General features: G+C 39.4%; 1 protein-coding gene across 2 annotated transcripts in view; it reads left to right on the plus strand.

Moving 5' to 3' along the window:
* Nucleotides 1-3,374: 3,374 nt before the first annotated feature.
* The window catches only part of LOC126299541 (phosphatidylinositol 3-kinase regulatory subunit alpha), a 290,562-nt gene continuing 280,192 nt past the window's right edge, over nt 3,375-13,744 (plus strand). The window contains exon 1 of one of the 2 annotated variants that reach the window (XM_049991535.1): nt 3,375-3,505. The gene's annotated coding sequence lies outside the window, so the exon portion shown is untranslated. Of the gene's footprint in view, nt 3,699-13,744 lie in introns of both variants that reach the window. The other variant, XM_049991534.1, reaches the window with a different exon arrangement.

Below are 13,744 nucleotides of genomic sequence, written 5' to 3' on the forward strand. Positions count from 1 at the left end.
CGAACCACAATCATACTATCTCTCTACTATTCCACTCCCGAACAGCGAGCGGGAAAAACGAACACCTAAACCTTTATGTTCGAGCTCTGATTTCTCTTATTTTATTTTGATGATCATTCCTACCTATGTAGGTTGGGCTCAACAAAATATTTTCGCATTCGGAAGAGAAAGTTGGTGACTGAAATTTCGTAAAAAGGTCTCGCCGCGACGAAAAACGTCTATGCTGTAATGACTTCCATCCCAACTCGTGTATCATATCTGCCACACTCTCTCCCCTATAACGCGATAATACAAAACGAGCTGCCCTTTTTTGCACCCTTTCGATGTCCTCCGTCAATCGCACCTGGTAAGGATCCCACACCGTGCAGCAATATTCTAACAGAGGACGAACTAGTGTAGTGTAAGCTGTCTCTTTAGTGGACTTGTTGCATCTTCTAAGTGTCCTGCCAATGAAACGCAACCTTTGGCTCGCCTTCCCGACAATATTATCTATGTGGTCCTTCCAACTGAAGTTGTTCGTAATTTTAACACCCAGGTACTTAGTTGAATTGACAGCCTTGAGAATTGTACTATTTATCGAGTAATCGAATTCCAACGTATTTCTTTTGGAACTCATGTGGATCATCTCACACTTTTCGTTATTTAGCGTCAACTGCCACCTGACACACCACACAGCAATCTTTTCTAAATAGCTTTGCAACTGATACTGGTCTTCGGATGACCTTACTAGACGGTAAATTACAGCATCATCTGCGAACAGTCTAAGAGAACTGCTCAGATTGTCACCCAGGTCATTTATATAGATCAGGAGCAGTAGAGGTCCCAGGACGCTTCCCTGGGGAACACCTGATATCACTTCAGTTTTACTCGATGATTTGCCGTCTATTACTACGAACTGCGACCTTCCTGACAGGAAATCACGAATCCAGTCGCACAACTGAGACGATACCCCATAGCTCCGCAGCTTGATTAGAAGTCGCTTGTGAGGAACGGTGTCAAAAGCTTTCCGGAAATCTAGAAATACGGAATCAACTCGATTTATAATATCAATAGGACGGATACTAGGTCGTAGCAAATAACGTAGCTGAAGGCTATGCTAACTACCGTCTCGGCAAATGAGAGCTTAGAAGTCAGTGAACCATCGCTAGCAAAATCGGTTGTACAACTGGGGCGAGTGCTAGGAAGTCTCTCTAGACCTGCCGTGTGGCGGCGCTCGGTCTGCAATCATTGATAGTGGCGGCACGCGGGTCCGACGTATACTAACGGACCGCGGCCGATTTAAAGGCTACCACCTAGCAAGTGTGGTGTCTGGCGGTGACACCACATTCACTTTATGAAAGATCTGGAAGTGTTGGCCAAGGCAAGAGTCGAACACTCTCTCTATCAAAGGTAGGTCAGGTCAGCACGAGTAACACACCGTTTCATGTTATCTTGTTGAAAGATAACGTCATGGAATCCTCGAAGATAGAGCACAATCTTAACACATGTGACGATGATGAATGCAATATGGCAACGTTATGGCAATGGTCGTCATACTGACAGTGCTCCAGACTTCGTCACATTGTGCGTGTTGGTACTTGTCTTGATGAAAACAAGGCCATTTCCTAACAATGTACCTGACATTGTTGTACGAATCCTCGGGCGCCAGTCATGTGGTGCCCTAGAGATCCTGCATGGCATAGTGTATAGCCCTCCTGAACCCATCGATACCATATTCGAATAACAATCGTGGGATGCTGACCAACGCGAGCAGCAATATTGCAGGATGATAAACTCCTACGATGTGGAGCCATGACCAGCTGCGCTAGGTTCCTCGGTTGAGATCCGTGGTGCAAATAGCCCGATGGAGATGGTCCCGCAGATTCTAGATTAGGTTTAAATCTAAGGAGTTTGGTGGCCAGGGGAGTAAGGTGAACTCATCTGCTCTTCGAATCATGCATGTACACTGCGAGCTGTTTGTGTGACACATTGCATTTTCCTGCAGATAGATGCCATCGTGCCGAGGAAAAACAAACTGCATGTAGGGGTGGACATGGTACCAGTGGATGGAGACATACTTGTGTTGATCCATTGTGCCCTCCAGAAAGACGAGATCACCCATGGAATGCCACGAAAACATTCCTCAGACCACGAGGCACCCTCCTCCGGCCTGGACCCTTTGCCTTCAGACGTTCCACCCTATACACCACCTGTCGCCACTCAGAGGATACGTCTATTCGCGGTACTGGCGTCCAAATTCCAGCCTTCGTCGCCGTTGAACAGTAGCCATCATGAGTGCCTGAACCAGGTGTCTGGTGTGGAAGCCCATAGCAACGTTCTGTTTTGGTACCTCCGTCGTTCATAGAGGCACAGCTGCACATCTATTCGTCCGTAAACATGTCCGCAGCCGTCGTTCAGCCCTGTTAATCTAAGGCTCATACTGCACCACAGCTGCCAAACGCGTTTTGGATAGCGCCATTTTGGTATACACGGTATACTTTAGCCTAGGCGGCAGACGAACAGTTTACAAACTTATCCCTTTCGAAATGCTTCCACCCTTGTCCCGAAAGCCAATGACGACGGATAAATCGCTCCATTTATGCATTGCGACAAGGACTGCACAGTTTCCCGAGTCCTCCCCGCAAACTTTATATAACTTCCACTGCTACTGCTGCCACTTGTCGTCTGTGAGTGGTTGTTGCACGTTGACGTCAAACGTAGGCGGTGGTCACATTAATGTGACTGGACCATGTATAATTCTAACAGCGTCAAACAAATCGGTCAAAGATAACAACTAGTTTTGCTTTGCAATTTACTTGTCGTTAACTAAGGTACTATGGATAAAAAATTGAAGGTACCATAAACGGAATCCCACCACAGATTCGGCAAGAAGAGGGAAATGAATTTCCACAGGATTTATTTACTCTCGCATTCACATAGACTGACTGGGGGAAACGTCTAGAAACTCAAAATAAATGTCTCGAGCACATAGCAGAGTCATCACTATCGACGAGGTACGCAGATAGATCGCTTGGAACGGAGCTCTTTTAACAGGTGTCTTCCTTTCGGATTTTTAAATTATTTGACGTGCATTTTACAGTGATTTACATAGTATAGATGTAGATTTATGAGAAATAAGGTTCCAGTGGCACAGACAAGGTAATCAAAATCGAAAGGGGAATTCCTATGGACCGGCGTATCACAGTAGCCTAATACCGGACCTTGGGAACGTTTCACATAATGATGTATCTCACTTGACTGAAGCTCGTTGAAAAAAGCTATTTGTGAGCGAAAACGAGAAGAAAGCTTTCGAAATAGGTCTGTTGCTACAAAAACACAGAACGGATTCCCGCGGTTCAACAGTATGACGTCATTTCCTGACAGTAGTGGGAGGTAAGTGCATCTTCAGTTGTGAAAATGAATCTCTGGCGTTAGAGCAGTAGATCAGTGGTAAATTTTGCTGCGGAGTTACTGTTGAGAAACGACAATAACATAGTAAAGAGTGCTATTCAAGAAGTTTCCGAAGGTTAATATCGGTTATATTTCTTCATACTTTAGTGTTTGCATGTGCATTAGTTGCTGTGCAAAATCTAAACATCCACTGTCCGCGAACCCATGCCGCAGGAGGGAAGAAATCACTTAATGTGGGCAGTGGTTAGACGACGACGCTTCTTGGTGTTATAGTATTGTAATGTGTGCTTTAGTATTGGAAATTGAAAGTATGTTTTTGTATATAGGTTGTTGCAAACCTCCTATAGTTAAGCCAGTGTTAAATGATGTGGGTGTAGTCTGCCCATGTCGAATACTGTGTGCAATAACAGACCGTTGTGTTCAGGTTTATGGCCGTATGTTGCTTATTTCGCTACCATCAGCCTGAATGCATCATAATTCTATTCTCTCTTGAAGGTCAGGTGCATTTATACGGAGTGACAACATTTCGAGAACGTCTTTTGGCTTCTAAAAAATTTGTAGCAAGCTCTCTGTTAATCGTTGCTTAGTTCTCGGTACATTTAGATTTAGTTGACCCGAAATAAGAATTTATTTTCCGTTTGTCTCGGCTCTTGTAGCTGTGGATCATGTTACAAATAATGTGACACGTACCTGCGTGCACGCGTGTGTGTATATGTGTATTATTTAGCGGTTTTGTTTTAACATAGCTTGATTGCTTCTGCACGAGAGATTGCCTGGCATGCTACTACATACTAATTATAAATTTCAGAACAGTCTACACAGCTATGTGTGATAACCAGCAGATGGCTGCTTTGAGTTTTACCGTCATAACAACATACATGTCGTCTGGAGTGCCTGTTAAAGTGTACCCATAATGATGGTAAACTGGCCAGGAAGATAAAAACTCGTTTGAGAACCACTCATTTTCCAATGCCAACAATAAAAGAAATACTGACATGACATCCCACATTATTATTTTTTTTTTTTAAGTCTGGAGACAGTTACGTTGTGCATAATAAAAACATTAACAGATGTTGTAAGATCAGAGAAATGCTAAGACCTTAAAATCAGAAGTAATTGTATTGTAAAAAGATATACTTACATGAATATATTAACATAATAAATATTGTCTGGCAACCGAACCCAAACTGTAGAGTTTTCCAAGATATTAAGTTCGGTCTAATGTTTTGTATTATGAGTTACAATTTACAAGTTTCTGCATTCTCCAGAAATTTTCACTGAATTGATATTGAACCTATGGCAGTACAGTATGTGAGATATGTTATGCTCAAAGGGTAACTCAAAGCAGCAAAATAAAAACACCATAAGCCAGCACATTGCTGTTGATACATGGCACCCTGTACCATTAATTATTCCTATTCCCCTCCAACCCTCCCCCCTAACCATTTGTAGTATGTCTGTTGCCAGGCTCTGTCCTATGTGCCTAAATGATGCACTCTTAACACATTGACTGCCATGAGACTGCAGTTGACCACAGCAAAGTTTCTCACCTGGTGCCTTGGCATCCAGCACTGTCACACTCAACATAGTGAACTTTGAAGCAGACTAGCCCACCACTCACAACCCACCATCTTTCTTTCTTTTCTGGTAAGAGGCTCAGAATAGTATTCAGTTTTCTGCATGGCCATGAAAGTGTCTGTGAAGTTCATGAGTTAACAGGGATAGTTTTTGGAGGTTTGTCAGCTATACACAGTGCTGTGGACCACCATTTATTCCATCTCATGTTGTAAAATCTGATGCAACTTGAATACAATAAAATTCAATGCTGTAGCCCTTGGAAATTTAGACTTCTTAATATACTTATGTGAAGAGCATTGTCACTGGTAATCCAATAAATGATGTATTACAAGTTCATCCATTTGTGGTCATTTTTTTGCCATGATAACAACAAACAGCAAAATGTTTCACTATGTTGTTATTCTATGAAAGGTTGGAAGAAGATAAAAGAAAACCAGCTCAATTAAGACCTTGCCTGGGTTGTTACTGCATTATTCCTATTTTGACACCAACCTGCATTGCTCAGGTATTCACTTGGTGGCATTGGCTCAATAATCTGACTCCAGTGGCACCAGTATACTGTTTATTTACACCATTTACATCTTCCTGAAGTATTATAGTATGATCTGTCGCAGTCCAAATTGAAAAATAAAGCAGCCATTTATTGTCACCAGGAATGGGTCTGACTTCAACAGTAGAATTGCAAGGAGCCAAAATACCTGAAAGTGGCATTCGATAACTATTGAACTCGATCAAAAATTCAGTTCCTTCCAAGAATTAATAATTTTTCATTTGCTACAATCAAAATCACAAGTTACAGAGATGCATTGCTTCTGTGGTGTTCCACAGCAGAGTGTATTTCACTTTTGTATAACCCAGTCTTTATGAAATTGACAGTGAAGTATCTAGGCTGAAAATTGTTTAAGACCTATTCCTACCAAATGTCTGAACCACACAGAATAGTATGAGCATCAGTTTGAAGACAACTAAGCTGGATATGTGCAAAATGGGATGAACAGGTGAACTTAACCCAGCCCACTCACTAAAACCTACCTTCCTAAACAGAAGGTGAAATTAGAGCTAAAAAATTTCTTCATACTCCTAAGAAAGTAGCAGTTTCTTTTGAGAACACACAATCAGAATTGTGAAAGTGAAAGACTGCCATTCTGAAAGCTGTAAATGTTAACATTCAAGAGTGAAAAAATTACTTTATCAGTATTAGCGTAAGTGAAAAAGTACAAATCATAAGTTATGTTCTTGTATACCCCTGTTGTGCTATCTCACTTGGAATGCAATGTATTGATGTGTATTATACTCAATCTCAGTGACATCTATATGACTTAATTATTGTGCAAGAGATGAAACAAATAGGCCCAGTATTCACAGATAAACTACATCTGTGATGTTGAAAAGCGTATGTTGGTTTAATACCACTTGGTTAATACAGAGCATTAAGAGGAAGTGGACAGAGTTTGACCCTCCCCTCACCCTTTTACAGTAGTTGGCTAAATGTAAAATTTTCAGCCAAGCTTCAGGAAAATAAATTACCGGGAAAACTAAGGGTCTTGAGAATGCCAAGGAATTCTAGGAAGTTACTAAATATACTCATGATACCTCTCAGTTGGTTTGTTGGCTAGCCATCGTGAATACCCTTGTGGTTTGGCTGCCTGTAGAAAATGTGAAAAGAAGCTGAAAATCTACATACAGAAAAGAATGAAAATACTGTATGAAATGTAGACACTACTGATTCCTCCCCCACCCAATGCCATTCCAATAATGAAACATTTTGAACAACACCCTAATGCAGGAACAAACTCTGGTTCATCCATAACCTACCCCCCCCCCCCCCCCCCCGCATAAAAAAATAGTCCCTTGGAATTGAACTGTGTAGCTGTAACTACTCTTGCAGAGTGCACAGAAATTTAGCAAGTCAGTACAAATCATAGCATCATTAAGAAAAATGTGTACAAAATGACAGTGTAAAGCAGTTTTGTAAACATAGTCTACAGATTTGTTTATGCATAGCAGAGATGCTTCAGACTTATTGCTACTTTCTTCAACTAACAGGGCCATTTATACTTAATCAGCTGTTTACATAAGTGAATACAGCAGCATGACTGTGTTTTAATTTTTACTAGCAGTCACTTTTAGCCATTGGTGTGCCAGTAACTGCATCGTACATATTCAGTTCTCACGGTGTCCCAGCATGACATGACTTTTGAACCCTATTTACTTCATAAGTAAATTATCTTCGAATTTAATGCACTCAGTAGTAGCTTCATAGTACATCATTTGCAAATGAGAATAGAAATAACTTTAAAGATATGTTTCTCATTGTGCTAACAGGAGGGAGAGGTCGGGGTGGGAGGGAATAATACAAAACAAAAATATGTGGTATAAACTGTTGTAATGCCTTGTATAAGGAACTATGGGAGGTATACCTATATGTACTATAAATTAAATTGCCCCAATGTAATTTTTTTGTCTGTATGTAAAGGCAAAGCTCATTATCTACTGTAGGACTTTTGATACTGGTATGGCTTTCACTAATAAACAGATTGGTTCATGAGGAATGGCAGTGTAGCCAGGCTCTGTCCTATGAGTCTAAATCATGCACTCTGCACTTTTAACACATTGACTGACATAATACTGTTGTTGGCCACAGCAAATTTTCTCACCTGATGCCTTGGCATCCAGCATTGTGGCAGTCAACATACTGACTTTGAAGCAGACTGGCTCACAACTCGCAACCCTTCATCCTTCATTCCTTCCTGATAAGAGGCTCAGAATAGTGCCATACAAGTCATCTGGCTCCAGATCCCTGTGCAAAGCCGGGGTGGGTTGCTAGTATGAAATAGACTATGGTCGCACATATGGATGTTAAAACTAGAAGTTGGCATGCATTTCTGTTGAATATTGTAGACAAGGAATGTATTGAGTCAGATCTGAGTGTTATTTGTTCCAAGTGTATCACATTTTTTTAAATACAAAGGAGACTTAGATTTCAGTAGTTGAAAAATGAATTTGCTGTAAGCTGGAGTTTAGGTGACAGTAGCAGGCATCACATTAAATGCAAGATTTCATAGTAGATGAAACTATACATAAGTTTCAAATTAATTACGGAAATTAGCTGGATTCATGTTCCATGGAATTCATTTGTAAACATGGCTAGATGCTGATCATTTACAAGGATTTTGTATTTAAAAAAGATCAGGTTGGGTTAATAATGTTTATTCATTGTGTTTTATAGATTACAAAAAGGGAAATTTTGCTGTGGAATAGGAGTTGTCCAGGAGAAACTTTTTCAGTTTGTTTTTATCTGTCGGACATCATTGGGTTAAATGATCAAAAATTTTGGATGCAGTATTATGCACCCCTTTAGTGGTAGAGGAAACCTTAATGTGGATTAATGAATGTCATTTTTCTTTTGGTATTGGAATAATTTACATTATTGTTCCTTTTGAACTGAAGTTAATTTTTTACAACATACTTTGTGAGGAAATCTACTATATAGCAGTAGTCAAAACACCTAACTCCTTTAACATATGTGGGATAATGGTAGGTGAGTACCACATATTATCGAACAACTTCAGTTGGAAGGACCACATAGATAATATTGTCGGGAAGGCGAGCCAAAGGTTGCGTTTCATTGGCAGGACACTTAGAAGATGCAACAAGTCCACTAAAGAGACAGCTTACACTACACTCGTTCGTCCTCTGTTAGAATATTGCTGCGCGGTGTGGGATCCTTACCAGGTGGGATTGACGGAGGACATCGAGAGGGTGCAAAGAAGGGCAGCTCGTTTTGTATTATCGCGTTATAGGGGAGAGAGTGTGGCAGATATGATACACGAGTTGGGATGGAAGTCATTACAGCATAGACGTTTTTCGTCGCGGCGAGACCTTTTTACGAAATTTCAGTCACCAACTTTCTCTTCCGAATGCGAAAATATTTTGTTGAGCCCAACCTACATAGGTAGGAATGATCATCAAAATAAAATAAGAGAAATCAGAGCTCGAACATAAAGGTTTAGGTGTTCGTTTTTCCCGCTCGCTGTTCGGGAGTGGAATAGTAGTGAGAGTATGATTGTGGTTCGATGAACCCTCTGCCAAGCACTTAAATGTGAATTGCAGAGTAGTCATGTAGATGTAGATCCTTACAGTGAGTTTTTGAGCTTTGAAGACTTACTTTCTTAAAGATGGGTTACCCCAGAACATAGCTTCATATGACAGTACTGAATGAAAATACCCAGAAAATATCAGCTTACCAATTTGCCTCTCCCCAAGATTTACAATGATTCTTAGTGCACTTGTGGCTGAAATAAATAGTTTTATGAATTTCAAACTGTTTTTTTCTCCAGTTTACATTCTTATAAAATGGACACACAATTTTTTAAAAAAATTTCTACCTTATTTACTATTTCAACATGTATTACACTTATTGTTGGTGTAGAAGAAGATCGGGAAGGAGGGACAGGTCATTCAGAGCCCAGGTTGAGAAGGAGCCACCTGTTTCGATGACGAGGGGAGATGTAACATTTCTCCATGAATTGTACAGGAAAAGAAAGTTGCAGCCACCACTTCTTAGAATATCATTTCTGCCGCCCTGTCTCTGTTCCTTTGGTAGTGTTGGGATTGTTCCACAGATGTCTTGGTACTTAATCATTTTGTGATTGACATCGTAATTACTGAGTGAGTTGGCGCAGTAGTTAGCACACTGGACTCGCATTCGGGCGATCGTGAGTTCAAACCGCATCCGACCATCTTGATTTAGGTTTTCCGTGGTTTCCCTAACTTGCTGTAGGCAAATGCTGGGATGGTTCCTTTGAAAGGACACAGGTGACTTCCTCCTCCATCCTTCCCTAATCTGATGGGACGGATGGCCTTGCTGTTTGGTCTACTTCCCAAAATCAACCCACCAGACAACAACATAATCAATGTTGTAAGCTGTATTTAGTAGTTCATTTATCACCTAAGAGTTATTTTTGCTTGACTGGGTATTTATCTCTAAAAACCATAGTTTTAACCTTTTTTATATTTGGTCATACTACTTTTAAGCTTGAACATCAGCAAATTGTATTTCAGTGTATTCCTTCATTTATTTAAATTCCTAGAGTTGTAGTGGATTTCCATTCCTGCAGACAAGGTGTTTTTTTCCCTTCTATATAAGCCTTTTCTATACTAACTAAATGTAAACTGTGTCTTAAGATTAAATTCACTTCTCATTTTAATCAGTATTTCGTAGATTGTGTAACACAATAATATACAGCAGCACTGTGCAGATAAAAGACCTACACAGGAGAGTCTGAAAAAATATCTTAATCTTCAAGTAGCTGTAATCCAACCACACATTAACTAGCAGTATTCCTTCATTAGTCTCATATGGTACGAGGGCCGATCAGTAACTAATGCCCCACAATTTTTTCTCAGAACATATTTATTCCCAAGAGTTCGAATTTGGTGACATTATCAGTAACGCTTCTTTTATATGTACTATTTTTATACGTAGTCTCCATCATGTTCTATGGTCCTATGCCTGCGTTGTGCAAGTGTGTGTTTTCCCTGTTAAAGGCTCTTGTCCTGTGCGTAGATGTGATTTCATTGCAGAATTAACACACACACACACACACTATATATATATATATATATATATATATATATATATATATATATATATATATATATATAGTGTGTTCCACAAGGAGAAACCATGTCTCCCAAACAGGTCAAAGTCAAGTTGCACCAATACGAGCTAAAGGGCAAGTGAGGCAGTGATGTTCCAACACAATTTGGTGATGTGCTCTCTAGTTCTGAGACTTGGGTGTGGACATGCATTATCATATAGGATCAAGATGTCTTTTGATTTTTTTTTTTTTAGACTGAACGTGTTGGGAACAGTTCTCCTCATAAGCCTCTGAATTAATGGTTAATACTTTAGGCAACACATCCAGAGAATGATACCATTACTATCCCAAAAGATTGTCAAGTCTTTGCCAGTAGAGGGAGCTGCCTTGAATTTCTTCTTCTTTGGTGACTGCAGGAGGTGCCACATCAGTGACTGCATTTTTGTTTCTGCCCAAAAGTGGTGCACCCAGGTTTCATCATATTCAGCAATCTGTGACAAAAAGGCTTCTCTATTGGGCTTAATCTGCTCTAACAGTTCAGATGAAATAGCTATTCTTTGAATCAATTACTAACAAAGAGATAGAGGGGCTGGCCAGTACTTACCTCAGCTCAGTACAGCCGATAGAACCACAAAAAACAACCGAAAATTTAAGCTCCTAGCTTTCGGAATAAATGTTCCTTCATCATGATCTTTGGCTTCCCTCTGACAACCATGCCTCCATCCTTGCTATCTTCCCTGTTTTCCTTTCCCTGTTGCTTCATAACCTGGGTTGTGAGTAACTAAATCCACTTTCCCTTCTTCCCTTTCTTTCCCCTCTCTCCTCCCTGATGAAGGAACATTTATTCCGAAAGCTAGGAGCTTAAATTTTCGGTTGTTTTTTGTGGTTCTATCGGCTGTACTGAGCTGAGGTAAGTACTGGCCAGCCCCTCTATCTCTTTGTTAGTAATTGTTTCACATCTTTATATGAGATTTTCCATTAATTAGTTAGATCACCTATTCTTTGAATCATGTGATCCGTTGTGAGCATTTCATGGAACCCACCTTGATTATACCTTTGAATCTCCAAGAGTCTGTCCTTGCACACTCACTTCAAATGCTCACCAATAGCTGCAGAGCCAAATGTCAAGTTGTATTGTGATGACCTGCACGAGTAATGGCAACTGTGCGATTTTCCATCTCGGGAGCAATGGCAGTGACAGGACGTCCCAAATGTGGCCAGTCACAGAGCTCTGTTTCTGTACTTACATAAGGTTTAATTCTCTCTGCCTCTTGCCCAACACTAATCTTGTAAGCTACATCATTACCACACATGGCATACAAACATGTATGGATGTTCATCACTGTTTCTTTTTCAATAATCAAGAATTTAATTCTAGTGTGTTGGTTGTAATGAGTGTATAATGGGTAGTATTTAGATGTTTCACTACAACTCTGCCATGTGTCGGGACTGTTGAGAACATTGCACTGTATTGGGGCATTATTTATTGAACAACCCTCACAGTGGATTAGTAAAGAGAGAAGTGTGTTAAATATGGCACAGGCATACTGATTTGTAATTTAAGCAGTATGTAGAATGTAGTTTATTCGTCACATAACATTCAGTTACAAATCAAAGATTTTTGTACTGGAGAGACATCAGATTACTTTAATAAAAAAGGTTATAATAACTAACATATTTAAGCAGGCATTGCTGAATTTTTAGACATGAACAATTTAACAAGAACGTATATAACACTTATGGTCATTTTGCAGCTTGCAGTATATTAACACTTTATTATACAATTGCTGCTTCTCTTTTCAAATTGCCAAACTGTCCTGCATGAATTCTTCAATTGAATAACAACATTTTTTCACTGGTTTGTTAAATAACAATCTTTTTAGTGGGTCAAACAGATTTGTGTTATTTAATTTATTGTAAATTTTTAATCCTTTTACAATGGCATTTGAGTGTAAAGTTCTCAATTATGAGAGAGAAGTTTGAAGCTATGTCTGTGACGAGTACTGTAATTGTGATTGAAATGAAAATTATCAAGTGAGTTTTAATTTTTGTACACAAAGATAAAAATTTCGTAGATGTACAGAGAAGGAATGGTTAGGAATATTAATTTTTTTAAATAATGGGCGACATGATGTTTTTATTTGGACTAAACACGTTTCTTATTGTCCGCTTTTGAAGAGCACATAATCTAGGGCTATTCTTAAAGTTTCCCCCGAAAATTATTTGGTATCTAATTATGGTCTCAAAGTAGCTGTGGTAGATTATCTTCCTGGTGTCCATAAGGGTGGAACCAGATAAGACAATCATCACATAAGCTAGGCCGTTTAGTTTGTTTGCTAAGAAGTCTACATGTGCCTTCCAATTTAAATTTTTGTCCCATTTAGACCTAGAAATTTTACATAACTTGCTTCAGTCATTTCCTCGCCGTGCGCTATTTTTATGCGGGGTGCTGATGGTGTTTTAGCACTGACTGCACTAATCGTGTGTTTTTTTTTTTTTTTTCATTGAATTTTAATCCATTATGCTGAAGCCATAATTATTTCCTATTATATTTTCCACAGTATCGTGAATTTGTTCTAAATTGTCATTTTGAATTAAAACTGAGGTGTCATCTGCGAATAAAATAGAGCGAACATCAGTGTTTAAAGGTAAATCATTTAGGTACAGCAGAAAAAGAAAAAGGCCCTAGAATTGAGCCTTGTGGGACCCCTATACGAATCTGTGTCCAGTCCAAGAATAAATTTTTTCCATTTGAATTTAGAATAACTATCTGTGTCCTTTCTGACACACAAGATTTGAACCACTGCAATGCCCTGTCCATAATCCCATATCTCTCTAACTTGTGTAGAATTAGTAAGTGGTTGACAGAGTCAAAAGCTTTGGCCTAGGTTAGGTTGAAAGATGACAGTTCGGTTATGGTCTGGCAAAGTCAATGTGTATAATGTCATGAAAATAACAAAATTTCTTGGATTTGTGTGTGTATTATGCATATTAGTTTTAGATAGATAAATGCTGTACATCTGTCATTTTGATGCAAGCACACTGCCAGTATTGATAGGTTCAGTATTATTAGAAATCTTTTCCACTTGTAGAATTTTTTCAAATTATCAGTTTCGTAGGTGTTTCACATAATTAGTTAATTCTGTCGACAATTGTTATGGCTATGCGTCAGT

This window comes from Schistocerca gregaria, chromosome X (assembly GCF_023897955.1).
Source record: "Schistocerca gregaria isolate iqSchGreg1 chromosome X, iqSchGreg1.2, whole genome shotgun sequence".
In the NCBI taxonomy this organism is placed as follows: domain Eukaryota; kingdom Metazoa; phylum Arthropoda; class Insecta; order Orthoptera; family Acrididae; genus Schistocerca; species Schistocerca gregaria.